Here is an 11588-nt window from a genome sequence, read left to right as displayed (position 1 = left end):
GCAAGGATCAATTGGGGGAAATGTTCTGGACTCTTGGTGGGTCCATGGCAGGTGGACTCCCTCCCTGAGGAGATGCGGTTTTTCACGTGGAGCACCACGCGCCTCCTTTACTTGGGAGTCTACCTGAGTCCCGTCGCGGAGACCTGGCTGGCGAACTGGCAGGAGCTGGAGTTGAAAGTCGTCGCCCGGCTGGGGCGCTGGTCAGGTCTCCTCAGGGTGCTTTCCTACCGGGGCAGGGTGTTGGTCATTAACCAACTCGTGGCTTCCCTGCTCTGGTACAGATTGACCACATTGGTCCCATCAGCCACTTTTGCTGGGATCATCCAGAAGAAGTTGGTGGACTTCTTCTGGGGCAACGGAAAGCACTGGGTCTCTGCAGCAGTCCTGAGTCTCCCGATTGAGGAGGGCGGGCAGTCGCTGGTGTGCATCCGCACCCAGTTGGCGGCTCTCCGCCTCAGGACTCTGCAGAGATACCTGTACTCGGAGCGTCCTCCCAGGTGGCACGTGCTGGCGACGCACTTTTTCCAACGGGGCCGCTGCCTTCAAGCAGGTACACGGATCCCGATGGTGGGCGTCAGCCGTGCTATCCTGCTGGGAATGCCCGGCTTCTACCGGGACTTGCTGAGAGTCTGGAACCTGGTTGCTGTCGACCGGGCCCCCCCTCCGCTGACGGAGGGCGGCGGCCCAGGCGTGAGAGCAGCCGGCCCTTGTCCTGCCCCGCTGGGTGTCGGAGAGGCTCAAAGGTGTGGAGTACCTGCGGCTGAGCAAACCCCCGCTCAACCGGAAGTACTCGTCGGACCGAGGCACCGTAATCCTTCCCGGGAGCCAGTCCCACACAACATGAGTCGCATTTCCTCGACACCCTTCATCTCCCTCCGAGACGCAGGGAGGCGTGTCCTGTACGGGCTCCTCCTCCACACCCTGCACTTCCTCGCCCTGGTCCACCGTCCGGACACTAAGTGGCGGTCGGTGTTGCCTTCCGGTAGCGAGGTGACCCCGCGGTGGGGGTCCCTCTACGCAGGGATTCTGCCCCTCTCCATCGGGGACCTGGGGTGGAAGATATTGCACCGAGGAGTCCCCTGCAACCTGTTCCTCGCGCTGTTCACAGACTCGCCAGCCGCCTGCCACTTTTGCGGGTTGGAAGAGTCTGTGTACCACGTGTACATGCAGTGTGTGAGGTTGCAGCCCCTGTTCCAATATCTAAAGGGGCTGCTCCTTGCTTTTTGGCTGCATTTTTCACCCACCATCCTCATCTTTGGACACCCTGTGCGTAGGGGAGAGGGTAGGGCCGAAGATGTCCTTGTTGGGTTGCTCCTGGGCCAGGCCAAGCTGGCCATCCGCGACTCACGGCGCCAGGCGGAAGAGGGCTCTGCCCGAGCCAGCTGCCTGCCCCTTTTCCGGGGTTACGTCCGTGCCAGGGTGGTGTTGGAAAGGGACTACGCGCTGTCCACGGGCACCCTGGAGGATTTCCGGGACCGCTGGGCACCGCGGGGGATTGGATGTATCCTGGATGGGGATTGTAATATAATTGTATAATAGTTTCAATAGGTATATTTGTTTGTATAATACTCTGGTGGTGGGTTCTGTTTTGGTTTTATTGTATTGTATATATTATTTTAATATTTGAATAAATATTTTTGATTAAAAAAAAAAAATAAAAAAAAAAGCTCATCACCAAACTCCACCAGCTAGGCCTCAGCTCGTCATTATGTGACTGGATCCTGGACTTCCTGCTGGAGCGACCGCAGGCAGTGTGAATGGGCCCGCACCTGTCCTCCACTATCACCCTGAGTACCGGCACACCACAGGGCTGTGTTCTGAGCCCCATGCTCTACTCCCTCTTCACACACGACTGTGTTCCTGCATTCGACACCAACACCATTGTCAAGTTTGCAGACGACACAACGGTGATCGGGCTTATCACCAACGGTGATGAAACAAAATACTGTTACAATTGTTTCGTTGGGTTGCTGTTGTCTAAATTAATTAAACTATTGCATCGTATGGGAGGCGCATTCCCAATCTCGTTGTACCCCTGGGTACAATGACAATAAAGATATATTGTATTGTATTGTATTGTATTGTCATTCAAAACTATACACCAGACTAGTGCATATATGAACAAAATTCCGTTGCATCTGGCTCACAATGTAACACCGAATAATAAAAATAGGTTAAAAAAATAAAATAATAACTCGCACATAAAAATAATGGCGGCGGATTATTGCGAATTCAAGAGTCTGATGGCTCGGGGGAAGAAGCTATTGCAGAACCTGGCTGTTCTGCTCCGTATGGTGCAGCACCTTTAACCAGAGGGCACTAGGGTGAACAGTCCATGATGGAGATGGGTGGGGTCTTTAATAATGTTTTTGGCCTTGGACAAGCAGCATTTGTGTGCAATGTCCTGGATGGAAGGAAGTGAAGTCCTGATGATTTTCTCAGCCATCCTCACCACTCTCAGCACGAACTTCCAGTCTGAGGCTTTGCAGTCCCTAAATCAGACAGAGATGCAGCTGGTCAGTCTGCTCTCTATGGTGCCCCCGTAGAAAGTGGTGAGGATGGGATGGGGGAGATGTGCTATTCTCATCCGGCGCAGAAAGTGCAGACGCTGCTGGGCTCTCTTGACTAGAGATGCAGTGTTTAGGGACCAGGTCAGACTGTCTGTGATCTGCACCCCCAGGAACTTAGTGCTACTGACTACCTCCACCGCGGTGGCACTGATGTTGAGTGGTGTGTGCCTGCGCCGGTTTCTCCTGAAGTCAACGATGATCTCCTTTGTTTTGTCGACATTCAGGACCAGATTACTCGTGTTGCACCAGTCCACCAATTGTTTCACCATCTCCCTGTAAGGCAGTTCATTGTCGTCCCGCTTAAGGCCCACCACTGTTGTGTCATCCGCGAACTTCATGATGTGGTTTGTACTGGACCTGGCACAACAGTCGTGGGTCATCAGGGTAAACAGCAGTGGACTCAGGACACAGCCCTGAGGGGAACCTTGTGGTTAAATTTGTAGCTAAACAGACGAGTGAGCCTTTTTCTGTTCTACTAGTTAAATTCCTTGAACCTATCCCTTGTAACAATCTTGCTCAAATTTTGTATTCTGGCCGTTTACAGGTAATATGCAACAGGGAATGACATTTTTGTTTGCTAAACTAACAGCTAACATATTTCCAGCTGCACAGGTTTAACAACCGAGTTTTGTAATAAATCCATAATCGTCACCGTTGGCTCTTTTGAAAACGAGCTGATCTTACTTGCATTGTGGACAGCAACACTCATACATCCGGCAACCTAATTAAACCAAGTAAATCCTTTAACAGTTTGTGGGTCAACTGGTACTTAAAACCCAGAAGGTGAAATGTTTTTGACAATTACTAAAGGTTTAGAGGTATATGAGCCAAACATGGTCGGGGGGGGGGACCATCGTGGTCAGTATGGACCAGTTTCCACACCGTATAACTCTATCAAAATTCCTCAAAAAACATAAATGCATTAATCTGCTGTGAGTAACAGTCAATGCCACAATCAGCCATCATATCAGAGAGTTGATGTGAGTTTCTTAGAATTGTGAGAAATGAAAATTGCAAGGATTCGAATAACTGATGAGATATCTTCTGATCTGTAGATATACATGCTGCAATATTGGCACCAAGGAAGACAGGTTGTCTGAAATTAATTCACTGATATCAGTTGTGATTCCTTTAATTCTGGCCTCTTCATGAATTCCAAATTTAATTGAGTAAAACAAAAGGACTGGAGTAATACAGCGGCTCAGGTAGCATCTGTGGAGGGAATAGGTAGGCAACGTTTCAGGTCGGGACCTTCCTTCAGATTCTGCTTGTGTATCCAAATTTAAATATCTGATTAAGAGTTGCCAAGGATCCAAATTCTGGAATTGCATCCGTGTCTCTCACCTGCTTAAAATCTGGTCATTGGACTCCATCGTCTAATATTTCCTTTAAGGCAATTTTTAAAATGTATATAACTCCTATTAGGGGCCTCAGAGCATCTTGCTATATTATCAATGAAAAGTTCAATTTATATAGTACCATTATATAGTAATATTAATGTTGCAAACCTCTTACTGCTTCACATAAAGGTGCTATATAAAATAAGGTTGTTCATGTTACTTCGCCTAAAAGCCTTGTGCCCAGAATAACACCTATACAACACAACATCTGCTGACGTGATGGTATAAGAGTTACAAAATTTCATGCATTTGTGAAGTGAATTTGCATTCATGTGTGCTTATTTGTTTCAATCTCACTGAAGGCAGAGGAAACTTTTTTGTGCAATTAGTAAAGTTATGATTCATTAAATTGCTTTATTTTCCAGCAGATTAAGGTATTGCAGAAGTTATGATTAGTACAACTTGTTTTCATGCAACAATATAAAATAATGAACACACCACAGATCCCACACACTGGCACGTCATCACATTTGACAAACTAAACAAGTGTGTGTTCCGTGCATAGCTTTCTCACAGCCTTGTCTGGGCCTGACTGTTTTCCAGGATTCTATATTTTTAAAACAACAGTCTCCATTTGTTTTTCTGTTATACCTATTTCTGTTCACAGCCAATACAGTTAGAAAGGATTGGTTGAAAACTCTACACTGTAATCACGTTTCTAAAAATTGGTTCCCAATTTAGTTGATCCTCTTGTTTTTTTTGTTTTTTTTTAATCAAAAATATTTATTCAAATATTAAAATAATATATACAATACAATAAAACCAAAACAGAACCCACCACCAGAATACTATACAAACAAATATACCAATTGAAACTATTATACAATTATATTACAATCCCCATCCAGGATACATCCAATCGCCCAGCGGTCCCGGAAATCCTCCAGGGTGCCCGTGGACACTGTGTAGTCCCTCTCCAACACCACCCAGGCGTGGATGTAACCCCGGAAAAGGGGTAGGCAGCTGACTCGGGCAGAGCCCTCTTCCGCCTGGCACCGTGAGTCGCGGATGGCCAGGTTGATCCTCTTGTTGGAGGGTGCGCACTAGAGATTACATTGGGCTGTGAGGTTTCTATAATATTGATGTAATTTAATATGAAGGTTGACAGAAAAGGTAATAAAGAAATAAAAGTGGACTTGTCACAAAAGTTGCCTCCACAGTGGGGCTGTTTACTGTCCCGGTGAATCCCTGAGACAGCCCCAACTCCTAATGCAAGGCCTGAGATGTGCAGAGAAGGCTATGCTTTACCAACTGTGAACATTTGGGACTTTCAAAATGGCTGCACGAGAGTATTGAACATTACATCAAAATTAGTGGTGGGCAGTGGGAAAGATCGATGCTGGTGAGCGAGCTGGTGTGTTTCCTCCCACGTGGTGAACTTGTGTACTTGGTATGATTGTGCCCAATGTGTAGTAGGATTGTCACTGAAATGTATACAAAAAATGAATTTCACTGTACCTAGATACCCTGTACTTTTGAACCAATTATAATTTATACTTTAAAACAACATAAAGTAGACTTTTTTCTTTTGTTATCAATATGATAATGTGGTTTAAGCCAATCATCACTTTTGAATAATGTCAATGGAATAAAAATGAGAGAATTTATATTTATGAGCATACAATCTCTTCCACCATATTACAATTCAGAAGAGGAAAGCTACCACGCCTCTAAATCAATTTTTACCAAACCTTTTTGATGCGAAACCCTTTACAAAATATCCTTAGAAATGACAGACAGAATTAACAGTGGTTAATTTTAAAGTAGACAACTCTGTCAATCTGCTACCTGGAAGAACATGTAACATTATGAATCATTAGCTATCCCATTTACATTCAGCTGTCTAAGCAGTCGCATCCTGATTTTTTTCTCTATATTCACAATTATAACTGCTTTAAAATGCCAGACTTATTTCCTGTCTGCTCTATTTTGAGTATATGAATCGTAGCATTGGAGCTGAGATATACTCATCCTAGATGTGAAACATATATAGACTCATAAATTGGGCAGACTGGCGGATGACATTATATTTTATTTTCCTTTTCATTCATATAATTGTGCTGACTCAATATTGTAGGTTATGTCAATGCTTTTAAATATCTTGCATGTCTCAACTGGTCTTCTGAGCTCTGAATTTAGCCCTTCAGTCATGTATTTTATTAAAAGAAATGAAATAAAATATATAGCCTTGGGATGTAACTATTGATTGGATGAATACTGTGTTTAACAGCTATCTTTATCCTGAGTTCACTTAAGTACCCATAAGTACTTGTTACAGGAAGGATAGATAAGTAAATTATGTTCAATGGTTCCATAGTGCTTTATTTGTCACATATGCAACTGCACAGTGAAATTCTTTTTGCATATATGTTACACATGCAGGCACTGCCATTTGTGGCACCATTATTCAAAGTCAATAGTCCGGTTGGCCTGCATGCTCGATGTACAGGTTCGAAGAAAAATATTGTCATGTATGTATAGAAATACGAGGAGAAATTTTATGGCTTTACCATCTCACTGCACTTGAAAGTGGGCAACACTGAGAGAAAAATGGCAAGTAGAAAACAAGGGGTTGGGTTGCTGTCCATTCCAACTTTAGGTGGAAATTGATCTAGTTTGCCAGAGCCTTCTTGGAAACAGATAGGAACTCCAGTGGTTTGTGACAACGGGGGTCCTGTGATATGATTACAATCACAGTTTCTCCAGCAACCCTATCTACCCAACAAACCACAGAGGGCACAGAAAGCTGTCTGCCATTTTGAGTGATATTCACTCCTGTTCTTGGGCAAAGCTAAAGCAAGCAATGAAAATATTTTTTCTTATATCATGTAACTCATTGTTTTGTAGTTCAAAGATCTTTACAGTCTTTGTAGTGGTTGTAGAATATGTTCGACTATAAATGACTAAAGGCACTGCAATTATTTGTTTCTTTTAGTTGATTCTGGAAATTCCACTGGTAGATTGATTGATTGATCGATACAGCAGAGAAACACGTCCATCGGTCCACTATTGACTATCGATCGCCTGTTCACATTATCCCACTTTAGCTTCCACTCCTTACAAACCAGAGGCCAACCTGCATGCTTTGGGAATGTGGGAGGAAACCAGAGGGAGAATGTGCAAACTCCTCACAGACAGCTCCTGAGTTCAGGATCAAATCGGGTTCTCTGGTGCTCTGAGGTAGCAGCTCTACCAGCTGTGTCACTGTGATGTGGGAGGTACAGCTGTAAGCTGATGGAGGAAACTGAGCTGCCGCTGGAGGGAGAACAAATAAAAGGAGATGCGTTCACATGAGTCCTTCACTCTGCAGGACCAGGACAACATATCTGCAGTGCTCAGTGAAACAGTGTTGATGCAATTCCCCAGGGATATGCCGATATGGTGCAACCAACTACCACTGCTACTGCAAATTATGAAGCAGAATATAGTGTTACAACTACAAAGTGTAGATATTAAAAGAAAAGTGCAAGAAATATCCTAATTCTCTGAGGTAGATTGGAAGATTGGGGGGGGATTCATCCCGAGCATGTGGGAGGTCCATTAAAGAGACTGATAAAAACAGAGAAGAAGCTGTTATGTGGTAAGTGCTTTCAAGCCTTTGTATCTTCTGCCCGATGAAAAGGGGGAAAATATAGAATGAGTGGGGAGTGAACGGTTCTTAATTATGTTGGCTGCTTGCCTGAGTCTGTGAGAACAATTTAAAAAAAACTTTTATTAATTGAGTTCTTCAAGCAAAGGCCATTTACAATTTAGTCTCCTTTTGGCTCATTCAAAAATTGCACTGATCAGTGCATGTTTATAGATAAAATATTGACAGTACGCACATTTAATAAACATTTGTGTTACGTGGTATGTAAACGAAGCAAAGAGGTTTCATTTTTCAGAGGTGCCGCTACACAGTAATGGTGTGTACTGTCGCAAAAAATGCATCGGTACTGTTGTGCAAGATTGTTATAGGTATGCACAGAATAGAAATGAACGAAAAAAAAGAAGAAATCAACTGCATATAAACTCGCTTTCATTCTAAAAGTGAAGCCTCTTTTCCTTGAACGGGTTTTGAAACCTAATCTCCTTATTCTCCCCAGCATCAAAGAGTACAAAATCTTCATACAAAGATAATATTTTCCTTCTGTTATCTTAATTGTTTCCCACCCACTCTGGTGAACACAAGTAACATAAGAAATGCAGGACAAAATGTGTAGGAAAGAACTGCAGATGCTGGTTTAAATCGAAGGTAGACACAAAATGCTGGAGTAACTCAGCGGGCAACGCAGCATCTCCGGAAAGAAGGAATGGGTGACGTTTCAGGTCTGAAGAAGGGACTTGACCCGAAACGTCACCCATTCCTTCTCTCCAGAGATGCTGCCTGTCCCACTGAGTTGCTCCAGCATTTTGTGTCTGCCTTTGATAAGAAATGCAGGGATAAGCTAATTGGCTACTCGTACCTGCTTTGCCATCTAAGAAGTTCATGGCTGATGCCGCTGTCTGACTTTCTTTGACTTTGAAAGCAGTGTAGGAACATTTGGTTGTTTGCTAAACAAACTTCAGGTGGCAAATAAATGCAAGAATGTTCATTGTTTTCAAAGTCAAAGAGTGGGTCGCAATAACAACGGTCCTAGCCTATCCAATCTCTCCTTATAACTCAAGCCCTCCAGACCCAGCAACATCCTTGTGATGAAGATAGACACAAAAAGCTGGAGTAACTCAGTGGGACAGGCTGCATCTCTGGAGAGAAAGAATGGGTGATGTTTCGGGTTGAAACCCTTCTTCAGGCCAACTTCCTTATGAATCTCGTTTTTGCACACACTAGTCTGAACGTGACACCACAGCTGGACAGAATGATGAAGATGTTTGGCACACTTGCCTTTATCGGTCAGAGCATTGAGTACAGGTGTTGGAACATTACATTGCAAATATACAATATGTTGCTGAGACCACACTTGGGAGTACTGTGCTTAATTCTGGCTGCCCAACTATAAGAATGTTGTCATTAAGCTGGAAATGGTGCAGAAAAGATTTTTGAGGATTTTACCAGGACTGGCAACTTTGAGTTATAAAGAGAGGCATGTCAAGCCGTGACTTTTTTCCCTTGGAGCTTAGGAGGTTGAGGGGTGAGGTTTATATTGGGGTATTTAAATGAGGGGCACAGATGGGGTCACAGTCTTTTTTTCAGGCTAGGGGAGTCTATAACTTGAGGGAATAGATTTAAGATAAGAGGGAAAAGATTGAAAAGGGGATCTGAGGAGCACCTTTTTTACGCAAAGGCTGGTAGGTGTATGGAACAAACTGCTAGAGGAAGCTGTAGAGGTGATTACAATTACAGTGTTTAAAAGGTACTCGGACAGGTACATGGGTGGAAAAAGTTTGGAAAGATGTGGAACAAACAAGGGGAGATTGTTTTATCTCAGATGGGCATCTTGGTCGCGTGAACAAGTTAGGCTAAAGGACCTGTTTCCGTGCTGTATGACTCAATGATTCTGTGATTCTTTTGAATAGCTTGGCAACCAGAACTGCCCACAATACCCAGTTGTAGACGAACCACACATGTCACGTATTTCACTTTGCTGCACACTGATGTACTGCAGGAGTCAAGAAAAGCTCTACCAGCAAAGATAATGAATGTTTTTCATGAATATTTGCATTCATATCTGGCAGAGGTGCTTAGCTGCATTGTAGAGTTCCTAAAAGTGCAGGCACTCCAGAAGGCATTCATTCTCTTACAGACAGTTCCCCGGCAACTCCTGACTGCCCTTTGCACAGGTGCAGGGAGAGGTGCTTTTGCGTGCTTGTGCAGGTGCTTGTACTCATTTTCTGCCTCTTTGGGGGTGGGAAGAATAACTGCCACCTCCTCTCCCAGGGTTACCCGGGGTTGTAACTTAAATGCAAAACCTACAGGATAATAATCTCTGAATTGTTATCCACGCCAAATGTATATTTGTATGGCAGCTCCCTTCAGTGGTTGTATTAAGGTTTAAAGGTTACTTCCTGAGGTGTGAACAAAATATAACAATACTATATACATAAATACAACTAAGCCAAAGTCAAGCACAGTAAATAGCATGAATAAAGAGATACAGATTGTAGAATATAATTCTCAGCATTACATCACAATAGTTCATGGTGGAAGAATGATGAATAGGCATTTATTGGCCTAGTCCCTTGTTATCTCTTATCTCCATACAAACTATCTCTATTGCCTCTTCTTCTAGATCATTGTTCACCTTTGCCCTTTTATTTCATCTTTTACTATCAGACGGATGCCTTTTGGTCTGCCCTTACTAAATGTTAAAATGCACATAATTATTTAATTCCTGGCATTTGTCACTCTGCAACTATCCCAGTAACAATAGGTCAAACCCATTTAGCTGGACTGGCAACGTGAATTTGCCCCTTTTGGAATGAATACGATATACATTTGAATACCAGCCTTTAATTTTAGCATCCTTGTTTTAACTATATTCAATGATGCACTATTATGTTAAATTCTCTGTCCTTTCCTCCCCCATTTTGTTTATTATTACCCAAACTGCTACTTCATTCCATGGGTTGCTTTTAAAATAAATAAATGGTCGATTCTTGCTGGTGTTTCCAATGTTTTTCTCCCCTCCATATTTTTCATTCAAAAAAAGATAATCATACATTTGGGATCATCTATTATCTTCATTCACTGTACCAAGCATTTCAATATATTCACTTACAAAGTGTTATAATCACAAATGATTCATGTGTACACATTCGATTAGAGCACCATTCCAGGAGTAGTTCCACCTGCTCAACCTGTCCACATACTGTTGCTGCTAGTTTTGATGTGTCCATCAGAAATGATGGATTTAAAATTAAACTGAATTTCATCTCTACATCTTGACTCCATTTTATAAGATCATATGCAAATACTTCACCCAAACGCTAAGTAATTTAAGATGTTAAAATGAACTTTAGGGCCAATTAAATTCATCTGAAGCACAGCTATGTTGCAATGATAAATATATTTGCATAGATAATTTGCGTGCACAAACAGCAATGTGATAATAACCACATATTCTGTTTTAGTAATATTTTTGTTATATTGTGGGATTCAAGGTACTATGGGTTAGTGCAGGAAAATGGAATGGAGAAAAAACGGAGATAAAAGTTCAGCTTTGATGTTAGGGATGGCGGTGTAGGTGCAATGGGCTGAATGGCCTGCTTCTGTTTCTTATGTTTGATTGGGGAAAAAATATTGACAGGGACATTCGTGATAAATCCGCAGTTTTGTTTTGGAGAAAGTGACATGAGATCTTCTACATCTGCATTAGAGCAGATGATGAGTCTGAAGAAGTGTCCTGACCTGAATTGTCGCTTGCTTTCATGTCCTCCAGAGATGCTGCCTGACCCACTGAGTTACTCCAGCACTTTGTGTTCAGAGCAGACGCAGCTTGGTTTGATGTATCAACGAAAAGACAACCCCTCCAACAACATAACAATCTATTATCCAGGTACCAATTCAGATTTGTTTCTTTTTGCGCGGATCTCTTAAATGCATCCTCCTCACTAATTTATGAAACATAGACCACAGACGATTAATTACCTCCACCAAAATACTAAATGTGCATGCATTAAAAATACTTTAAACTTTTAT

This window comes from Rhinoraja longicauda, chromosome 13 (genome assembly GCF_053455715.1).
Source record: "Rhinoraja longicauda isolate Sanriku21f chromosome 13, sRhiLon1.1, whole genome shotgun sequence".
NCBI classification, from domain to species: Eukaryota; Metazoa; Chordata; class Chondrichthyes; order Rajiformes; family Arhynchobatidae; genus Rhinoraja; species Rhinoraja longicauda.
Note: the sequence above shows the minus strand (reverse complement) of the source record.